Source organism: Trachymyrmex septentrionalis, unplaced genomic scaffold (assembly GCF_001594115.1).
Source record: "Trachymyrmex septentrionalis isolate Tsep2-gDNA-1 unplaced genomic scaffold, Tsep1.0 scaffold38, whole genome shotgun sequence".
Lineage (NCBI taxonomy): Eukaryota > Metazoa > Arthropoda > Insecta > Hymenoptera > Formicidae > Trachymyrmex > Trachymyrmex septentrionalis.
The window spans coordinates 429512-441056 of record NW_017305547.1 but is presented as its reverse complement, the minus strand read 5'-3'; the positions used below and the strand labels follow the sequence as shown (position 1 = coordinate 441056).

General features: G+C 36.7%; 1 protein-coding gene across 2 annotated transcripts in view; it reads left to right on the top strand.

Annotated features, from left to right (window-relative positions):
- Positions 1 to 11545, top strand: part of LOC108750896 (serine/threonine-protein phosphatase 4 regulatory subunit 1-like) — a 140467-nt gene that overhangs the window by 805 nt on the left and 128117 nt on the right. The gene's annotated exons all lie outside the window — the stretch shown is intronic.

Here is an 11545-nt window from a genome sequence, read left to right as displayed (position 1 = left end):
CCGCGCGCCGTGTTTATCTCGGTGAGAAGGAAAAGAAAAGGAGGATAAAGAGCGACGGCTGCGGCGACGAGAAAGAAAAAGAGAGAAAGAAAGAAAGAGAAGGCATGCGTTCGCGTTGTATATGTATCTCTCTCATCGCCGCCGTTATGCTTCTCGGCGAGAATGATTGCGAAAAAATATCAGTCGAAACTGGATCCCCTTTTCCAATAGAAGCAATCACCTGTATTATAAACATGGATTACTCACTGGTGTCAGGTCGATAATGATCTTGAGAGATTTTACACGATTTTACAATATTCGGCGAGTGTATTAGGTGTCAATCGCAGTTGGAACATTCCAGCTCCAACTCGACCGCATTATCGAGAAAATTGACATTGCACGACGATCGTGTTGCATGAAAAGTATTGCGTTAATTAATCTTGAGATCAATAATATTAGAAATGTTTAATGTTACTGTTGCGATAGATTTACCTTGCACAGACTCCTGTTGAACTCGAAGTAGACGTAGAAATCTTCCTCGCTTGTCTATAATGTAGAAATGTAAATTTATCGAAATTATAGCAATTTTAATCCCTGTTAAAGATATGGTGCAGCAACCTCAATTTTGGTGGATGAGAAACAAGAGTCGAATATATGATTGATATATACAAGGCACATGTGGATACCATTATAACTGAAAACGCATAATGACCGTCCGTCGACGTCTAAAATACAGTGTATTCGAGGCGCAGAGGAGTTCAGACGAAGGTCAGAGTCACGAAGAGTGGCGGCATCTCGGCAGATTAAAGAAAACGGCGCAGTTAGCGCGCGCGATTCCTTCCCCTATCGGGGTTACTGATCTCGGGTTTCTCTTCTATTTGCGAGTGCCATCTGTCGTAAATAGGGTCGTATCAGGGATTGCTGGTCCTTCCGATGATCCAAAAACTCGCTCGAGTTTCCTCACGTTTGTAACAAGAAGAGCTGCGAACGCTTACGCGGATCCCGAAGGCACTTTTCTAGTCAAACGCGAATAATTTGTCTCATGATTATGCGTCACATAATGAGCTCCAGTTTGTTCCGCTCTGAACACGCATACGCATTTATCTTCAATCTTCCTTCTCCGTTTCTCTCTCATCCTCGCGAGTATCTTCTCCATCGACGCCGACCAAGCTGGTCCTAGCCGCCTTTATCTTGCATTCCAGAGACTGTTTTATCAGCTCTGCGCCGCTTATATTTCTAAACGTGTCTAGATAGAGAGAAATATTCGGACCAGTAATCTTCTCCGATGCCTAAGCCCGCTTAGATCTAGATCGAAGCACTCGAAAAGACATTCTGCGTAATATTTATTGCATAGAGTAAACATTATAATCAATTATGAGTCATTGGTGCATGATAATCGAATTTTTTCTATGATTGTATTAAAAAATATGATTTTTATTATTTCATAAATGAGCATGATACAAACATCTATTTTACACAGGATCTGTTATAAAATTAGCGCATAAAAGTTGATTGATAGGTTTTTTATTATAGCTTTTTTTATTGTATAATAAAAAAAGTTTATAATTAAAGGAAAAGGAGAATAGTTGTTAAAAGAATTTCTTAATTAATTGTGATTAACGCAAGTTGTTCTATAATCTTATTGATTATAATCTCATTGATTATAATCTTATTGATTATATTGTCGTCTAGACCGCGATAACTGAACAGTCGTATAGATTTAGTGAATCCATAGATAGAACTTAATACGGATATTCACCTATATTTACACATCATATCTGATACCTAGATTTACACATCATATATAAATAAATTTTTATAAGTAATAGTACAAATATAATGATAAATAATGATAATATTCAAGGGAAAGTTAAACAAGATAGAACTTAATTTAATAATAAGATGAATAATACATGAATAAATACAAGATTCATATTACGTGTCGAAAATACAAGGAACATAGAAGGATAGTAAAAATTAAAGTTCATTTTTTTATTTGTATTCTCTAATTTAAAAATATATTTATATTGACGGAAATTTATAGAGACATTTTTTATGGAGAATACTACACATGCGACAATGACCATGGCAACCATGGTAACTGTCGGTAATCGATCGCGATTATGCAAATTATTTGGTGTCTGGTCGTGACAGTTACTGTATTAAACGTTTTTGAGCATCGATGACTCCTCCTTTTCATCGTCTGACGAAACAGTTTCGATTATTTGTATTTAATTTTTAATACGTTTGCCTTTATTTTATTTTATCTCGAATGAACACTTAAACGATTATTATCAAAGAAAATAAATTTAAGTATTCCTAAAGAAATGGGCACTTTTACTGATCAGTGATTTACAGAATATTACGTTTCGTCAGAAGGGCTTAAGCTTTTTTTTATAACATACAGGAAATAATTAAAAAATATATTTATATTAAATAAAGAAGAGATTACGAATCGTATAAATTAGTTGTCATCTTCAATATGATGATATAATTTTCTGTCATTTCATCCGTTTTTACATAATTCTAATTTGTCAGGCATTTCTTGATATGATTGATGAAGTTTTTATAAGCTCTTCTTTCAGATGTCTCATCGAATGGGATATCTTTTTCTTTTCGCCGCGTAACGTCGACTTTATCCGACCGGACATGAGGATGGATAAGGGGCGGTAGAGATGGGGAAGGGGAAAGTATACGGGGTACGGAACGAGTATAGGCGGATGTATAAAGAAACTTTAATTTCTTGGCATTGCGTGAAGTTCCTTGCCCTTTCAGCCTTTTCGGTTCGGTGGTCTGTTTTTGATAGGAAGACTACGCCGTCGTCTAGACGCGGCCAAGGGGGTTACCTCTCGGCTTTTATAATCGCAACACGAAACGCACCCCTTGACGTGCTCGAACGCAAAAATACCAGTTTTCTTCCCTCTCCTCCTCTCTCATTCGCTTCCTCTTCTTTTCCCGTGCGCGTCAGTCTTTTCTATTCTTTCGTCGGTCGTCGCCCTTCCTTATACCTACGTATGGGCGCGTTACATTAAAATGATTTATTCACCTTATTAAATTCGCATTCGAGACTAGCTAAGTACGCGAAGTAGACATCCCGCCGAATCGCAAAACCGGAACCCGCCACCCTTTCGAGACGACGAACTTCGCGATGCGTTTGCATACTTCTTTTTCCTCCCCTTCTTTCCTTTTTATTTATTTCTCTTGGCGTCTCGCGGTGGATCGTTGTCGTAGATGACACCTGTTTTAATCTCTTTACAAATCATTTTTCAAATTAAATGAAAAAAGACGAGTCTACGATTTATTTGAAAGGGCCCGTTTATACACATCATTCGAACTAACCAAGATTCAATTGAATTGTTTTCTCTTTCTAAGGATAGAAGAAACAGAGGAAAACCGCGATTGAATAAATTTCAATCAATTCTCTTAAGAATAATTTCAAATTAAATCCTTAAAAAATCGTTGTTTACCAAAAATTATGCTACATGGAAAAATTGTTTAATGCGGAAACACACTTGTGAATTTGTTTCTATTATATAGATATCTCTTTTTCAAATAAAACAAGCGCATGTACATTGTCGCTTTACCTTTGAACATTTCTCTATCCGTTTCTCCATCGTCATCATGGTTTAGTTGAGCCAAAATGAGTCAAGCCGAGCTGAGAGATGGCGCCGTCTCTCGTTGGAACAGACGATCGAATGGCGGCCGATTATTACATGACATTCCTCGAATACCATTTCAATCTCTCCCTCATCTCTCGCGACCCGTCCGGAGTCTTCCGCCCTTTCCTCTTTTCTCTTCTCTGAGTTACTCTCTCTTTTTCTCTTCACCCTTTCTACAGCCTTTCTCTCTCGTAGGGCATGCCTGAGTCTTTCTCCCAGTATGCAAGAGGCTCCGATGTCGAAATGGATGATACAAATGATAAGCACTTTGTCCTTTCATGAATTGCGTTAATTCTCGAGGAATAATCCCAGGTCATTTTAACTTTTTTTTTTTATGTATAAGGGGAATAAGATATAGGTTAGTTTTTCGTGTATAATCCTGTATTGTTAAATCTATAGGTTTAGTTAGTGATTAAATATTAAATTTACTCGAAAAAAATACAGTTAATATATGTTTATGTACTTTTTCTATAGCTTTTCCATAAAGTATTTGAAATCTCTGAATTACATAATTGTAGTCAGAAGTCTAATAAAAACGTTAGTATCATTCAATTTTGTTAAAGAGACTCGTAGCAGTAGGTATCTTTATATAAATTTCTTAAATAATTTTGTATTCCAAAACATGTTACGATTTATTCAAAGAAGTCTCATTTAGAAATCTCTTAGATATTATTACAGATTCGATGATTGTATCTTGCGCAAAAATTTATGCGGAAATTTAAGATTAATATTTCACACTTCGATTATTCGCATTTCCTTTCACAAAACAAATTCAAGCTTGACCGCGCCCTTATGGGAGAAGCAAGCGATAAAAAAATCGTGATGGAAGATATTTCTGAAGAAATGAATTTGAGTAAAATTTATACGCACCTCGTGACATGAATTTATTTTTAGAAAATAGGATAATATTTTCACTTTCGTATATTATTGTCACGTATGTGCTACATTCCTATTATTGAATTACAATTTCTGGATATAAAATTTTTTTTATATTTATACTTCTAATATAAAGGGTACTTATAAAGTCTACTCCCACCTCTGTCTTTCTCTTCTATTTTTCAGAAACGATTAAAGAATTATAAAAAAAAAGTAAAATATGTTACGTGTTTGATCATTTTGAGGGGCTGTACAATCTCCTTAAAAGGGTAGCGAACCCACGAAATAATTGAATAGGAATACATATTTCGCAGTTTTTCATCATTTTGAACCATTTCCGAAATATAGAGGGTGAGGACAAGTTAGAGGGTTCGTCAACTTTATAGACACCTTGTATCAGACGAGGATAAGTTATGTGCTAAGCGGTCATAATTTACTTTACTACATAAAATACGGAGATAACGTAGAAATAATAATCGATTGAAAACCGCCAGCCTGATCAGTAAATCGATTATTTTACGGCATATATCGATGTCACACTTTGTGCTACCTCCGCTTCGTCTCGCCTGCTTTTTCGCGAGACACCCAACGGGCGGCATCCCGAATTTGTTCTCGCTGGGGTCGACAACGAGCACGGTGAGAAATATCGATTCGCGGCCGTCTTCCATTCTGACTGTAATAGCGCGACACGTACCCTCGAAGAAGGACACTGCCCTGTTGCGGAGACAGGGACGGAGAGAAAGGATAGAAGCCGTCAGTAGTGAAGATAGTACGATTTCTCGTAAAGCCACAAGAGCGAACCCATTCATAAAGACGAAGCCGTGACTAACGAGCAAAGGAGAAACAGGCGCGAGCTTTGGTGCCCATCCATCCCTTTCTGCCCTCTAGCCCTCCTTCCATCCGCATTTCCGCTCTTCTTTTTCTGTATCTTCTTTGCCGTCTCAATCTGATGGTTATTTTACCAGTCAATCGTACTTCCGTCTATTCGCTAATCGTGTCTTCGATGTGTTTCCCTTTAATCTAACGAAAATCTATAGAAAAATCGTGAATTGTAATTAAATCGTTAGGATGTTTATATGAAAAAAATCAATTAATAATTTTACATAAATCTCTTCATTAAAATTTTAATTGCAACGAAAATATGGCAGTTTCGATAAATAAAGTAAAAGTTACAGATATATATGCAAAAGTAATTTCTGTATTTGTTCGTGGAGTGGAAATGTTTGGCATAAAGTATGATTGTTCGTATTAATAGCGTCGAAAATGGACCATGTCGGAATCGTACGAGTTTCAACTCCAGAGTCGAAATAGAAGGTGCAGAAGTTCTAAACAGTTATAAACAAAGATCCATTGAGATTCTAAGTTTCTTTCCGAGAGAAAAGATTCGAATTTACTCGAAGAATCTTTGAGAAAAGGGGGAGGATAGCTCTAAGAGAGATCGGAGCGTATTTAGTAATGCATTTTGCTTCTTCTCGAGCGAGCCATCCCGTTTCTGTTCCCTTCTCATGCGCTTCTTCGTGAGGGAGAATACAATGCAAGAAATGATACAATCCGCGATCGGACGTACGAGAACGATGAACAAGTAGCGGGCAACGAACGGCCCTTTCTGGTAGAACGCTTCCGCGTTCTGTCGTGCCAACCGATCTCCGGGAAGAATGCGACGTCGTCGATGACAAGGCGTCTCTCCTTCTGTTTGTTTCCAGAAACGCTCGTTTAGGAATCGTGCCGATGTCATTGTCTCGAGTCGTCGCGATACCGTGGAAATCGTACGACGCGCCTTCCTGTAAGGAACAGCTTCGAAAGTCTGTGCAAGATATAGTCGTAGCTTGCACGTTATACCTTCCGATATATTTAAATGTTTAAGCAAATATTGATTGTGAAAAGCTCGTACATCGTTTATTCATTTAAATAACTCGATGCTAGACATCGTAAATTGAACACATTAAATTTGGCATCAAATTGCTATCGACTGGTTTCGCAAAAAAGAAAAAAAAAAATTAAAAACAAATATAATGGATACGAGGTAAAGCATGATAAACATAAAGTAAATATATTCGAAACTTGCTTAGCTCGAAAGTAAATTAAAAACAAATAGACACTATACGCCACGAGTTCCAACGCCACGTTCTCTGTTCACAAGCGCTGTTTTTGCTTCGGCAACAACGTAAAGAGTTTTTTTATCAGCACCTCGTCAACTTTCTAAGTGACATTTCCATCGGTCATTATAAATTCATAAAATTCGAGATTTCGCGTAGACCTTTACGGAGTATATCGAAACCGTATAATACGTAATACGAGATATTTCACCTGATCGGGAACAGGATAGGTAAGCTTCGAAGGGGGAAGTTTTGATTGGGTTACGAGGACCGCTGACAGTGGGATCGATGGATATCCCGGAAACGGAAAAGCTCGATGTAAACGCACCCTCCGCGCTCTCTCCGATCCTACCATTCCGTTATCCTTCTCTCTCTTTTTTTTCTATCTTTTTCTCTCTCTCTCTCTTCGTATGGCCTTGGCGCAACGTTCGATGGAAAACCACGGTGGTCCTTTACTCCCTTTTTCGGCCGGAGGAAGGGAAGAGAGAAAAAAAAAAACAATCTCGCTAATTTTCCATCGTGCACAAGGGCACTGGGACAACCACCCTGTGAAACCGATGTGCTTCCCCACTTTCGAGTATTCAGTCGCTTGTTCGCGCTTCAAAGCCGCATCAAAGGTATCCGTCGACATTTATCGGACTAAAACCGTCGAGCCACGTAAACCCCATAGAGTATGGAGTACCAATAGCATTCTCTCGTGGATAATTTACGATTTGCGACATTCCTTCTCTGGCCGACGCAAATTCAATCCAACCAATCCAGTAAACTGGTATTTGCTTTACAAAATTACAAAATACTAGACGATACGTCGTTTGCGCGATATATTTATGATCACGAATTACATATTTTTTTAATGATTAATCTACTTTGATGCTAAAAGTTATTATTTTGATAGGAATACATCTTTCTGTACATATGAAGTACAGAAAGAGGTCCGTATTGAAAATCTTGACACAGATTTGTTCTCGTTCTTTAACTATATAAGTTTTGCGAAACAATTCTTGCAAACTTCTTTTTTACAAACTTTTGTCACGATTTGATAATTGTACAAATCGATTTTTCCAAAGAAAAACAATACGAGGACGGATTCGAAGTAATAAGTTTATTCTAGAAATAGTCGATAGTCCTATTAATCAAATCTCGAAGAAATGGAAATGGGGAACAAACGGTTCTTCTGATTTGAATAAAATGCGTCATACAGACGAGCGTGTGTATGACCGATGTGTTATCAGGTGCTCCCAGAGGGGAATGAGATAACGACGGATATGTCGTAACATATCTTTACTTCCCTTACATATCTCCTTTTTTTTTTTTCTTTCTCATGCATGCCAGTATACGAGTGATATGAAGTGTTCTATTATGTTTTCAACCTTAATATATGTTTCAAAGTAGATGTAATTTAGAAGATAAACATCTAGAAACTGAGAATCTTACGTGATGTTGCATGATATATTTTAGTTGATGTCGTTGCGAATTATATATAATTTATCACATTTTAACAATTTTATATATTTTTTAAAATAATTTTTATAAAAGATTGATACTTCTTTACGTTTAAAAGAGTTACATATCCACTGTGCTAAAATAGCGATTTTTTTTCACCGGTTTTTTTTTTTCTTTTCTTTCGAGCTAGTCGATTAAGCGCGTAGTTAAATACGGCAATCGATTTCCCCGAATAGTCGAGTCTGACATTTCTTCCATCTTTTTCGGAATGCGCACGTGGATTCCGTCTATAGACCACGAACGTTCCACGTGTACGAATGCTAGTGTAAATAAAATTCCAGACTGCAGTCTTCTCTCCCGCGTCGCTGCGGAACAACGACGGTACTCTCCAGGTGCACAAACTTCCGTTATCGTATTCCTCTCCACTGTCATATATTTCTCGAGTAATGTGTAGTGTCAGGGAACCGGTGCTTATCGACGAACATTTCGATGTTTTCTTTCAACCCTCATACCTTCGTCAGACGTTTTATTCATTTATGACTTTTAAGCGCTAGAGCTACATACACGGTGCACAAGACGATAATTTATTTACACGTTAATAACCATTATTGTTTTCTACGAAGTAACGAATGTAAATTGTCGAAAAGAATGAAGAATCTTGAAAAGATTGAAGAAGAATTAAATTATAATGTGGATTTTATATATAAGTTTCTCGAGAATTGGCTTAACCCCTCTTGACCTGATTTTAATGAAACCGTATTAACATTTTTTTTAATTCGAAGGTACTTTAAGTAATTCATACTAAAATTGATTTTTTAAAATTGATTTTTTTCAACATTATTATATTACATCTGGTCTCAGATGTGTGAGATGTAGACAGAATTAAATTCAACGGATAATGTCGTCAAATTACAATTACAAGATTTCAAGGGGGATTTATTTAGTATTTAAATACGCGTTCGACAGTTAATACGTTACAATCATACATCAGTATATGTATATGTATGTGCAATTAATAGAGAAAATTTTAATGTTTCCATAAATATTCTTTCAAGTATTCGATAATATTCTTTAAGGGATTTATAACTATCGTAATGCAAACGGTATTTATTAATATCATTAAGCAAGTAAATATTATATTAACAATAAAAACGAAATATTTTCAATACGAATTCATTTTCTTGAAGAAATTAAACTTGTGAAGATTGGTTAGTAAAAATGAATATTTTTCAAGAATCATAATCATAACATGAAAGACGCAATTTAATGTTCAATCGCAATTGAAATTTATACGTTAAGTAATGATAATATTTGATAGCCTGTATTTTATATAATCATTTGTTTTTACTTGATATATGTACGATTGACGTTCGACGACTCGAGACGAGAACGAGGTCGAAGCTCAAAGCGGCACGAGGAACGGCCGCCCCGGAATCCGTTGGTTCCCGCGCAATTGTTGCGACAATTTAGCGCCGTTGTCTCCATCTCCTCCTTCGTTATCTCGCCAACAAGTTAATCTTTATAAATAGCCCGAGCCATGGTTATATTTAATCCTGACCCTCGCGGTCGCAGCTTCCATCCTTCCATGTTAATACTTCTCTCGACTCTCGCATCGTCAACGTCAATTTCAGCGCAAGACTTGATACTTGAAGCGTATATAAGATTGAGATGAACGCGATATTTGCTCGTCTTTTTGACTGTTCCGAAAAGAAATGCTTTGAAAAATTTAGGATACTTAAAACTTTTTATTTCCATTCCATCTCCAGATTGGGAACGTACGTTACGTCATGTATTTTACTCGCATTATCTTGATGTTCTTTTAATAAAACAATCGAATACCTTGCCTTTTATAACGCAATTTTACTCTTCAGTATAATTTATCCTATAATTAGGTATCCCCCAAACCAAAATTTTATAAAAAAATAAAGTTCACTTGTAATTAAGTAAAGAATAAAATTGTTATTTTATTTGCATCATCGAAGATTGATCCGCGCGAGAAATGCTGTTGTTTTTAAACTTTATACTTTTAATGTCTATAATTTATATAGACTACTAACAATTCGATAATTCTGTTAAGGAAAAAAAATCGATTCCAAATTCCAATATTAGTAGATGCAATTTATCACAATTTTATTTAAAAGTAGATAAAGACGTTTCTTTGATACTTGCATGAAATGAGTATTTACGCTGATAGTCTGGATCGGTCTGTATTAGGGACTATGTCAATTGAAAGACCTAACGGGATTACGACATTGATACGATATCTCGGAAGCATTAATCTTTCTCGCTATGAAGCGAGTACGCTCGTTTGAAATATCTGTCGACCGTACGTTGTCAAACTGTCTCTATCGCGTTGCTTCTTGTCTCACGCTTCGAGAGTCACCGCTCTGATATTTCTAGTGGTTCTTCGGTCAACCTAATTTCAGACACGACTGGTAATCGATCGTTTCTTAGGCTCTACCCCCATTTTCTCGCGAATATATACATCCATTTTACGCGGCCGAATAACGGCGCCCACCGCAGCCTCGCCGATCGATCGTTCAGTTCTAATTTTTCTCCTTTCATACGAGAGAGAGAGAGAGAGAGAGAGACAGGCAGGACCGCGGCATCGATTTTGCGTCGCTTCCTGGCTCATCAATGAGAGCATATTGTTTCTGGCGAGTAGCGCGAACGATTCTTCAGGCAAGAGCAAAATGGTTCGTGCGAGTTAATCTTAGGGCTCGACCGGCAATAAAACTGGACTGCCCTTACATTCCTGGGTAATGCGTCGTCTGCTATTTTAAGCCCGGGGTTTAATAAACTTACGTCGCTTAATTAGAGCAACATTTCTCCTAACTCGTCTTCGCCTGCGTTTTCATCCGCCTTTTAACCGACCTAGCAGACGTCCGTCCGCTAACGTGTATTTCTTCGCATATCGTATATGTAACATATCATCGCACGTATCGTTAATTTCGCGATTACGATTATTCTCGTAATGAAAAAATATCAATGTTCATTTTCATTCGCTTTTTCTATAGGTTTAAATAATTGTTATAAACAAAATCGTATTCAATGACTAATAATATTTTGAATTTTTAATTTATGTAATTGAATAATAAATGAAGTAAAATGTAATGATATTATAATTGTAATTGATATAATTAATTCAAAATGTTAATTATTGGTTATTTATAGCGTCTCGTATATTATTGTTGAATAATTGTTTCGCAAAATTTGAGTCGGATCTTGATCAGTCGATAGAGTTGTAATTCACCGACGATAAACACTACATGGCAATTTAAAAATAGAGGCTAGAATGTATACGCTCGGCACATCATCGTCTAATTTTAGGTTGCCAGATGGAAAAGAATTAACACAATTCTTCACGGTAAAAATATTTTTGTTCCGCTATACATAATGTCTTTGCGAAAGCACGTTTCATGCGTCGCGGGTAATATATAGGAAGTTGCATGAGTTGCGATTTTCTGCTTTTTCCGCTTGTTCCTCGTGTAC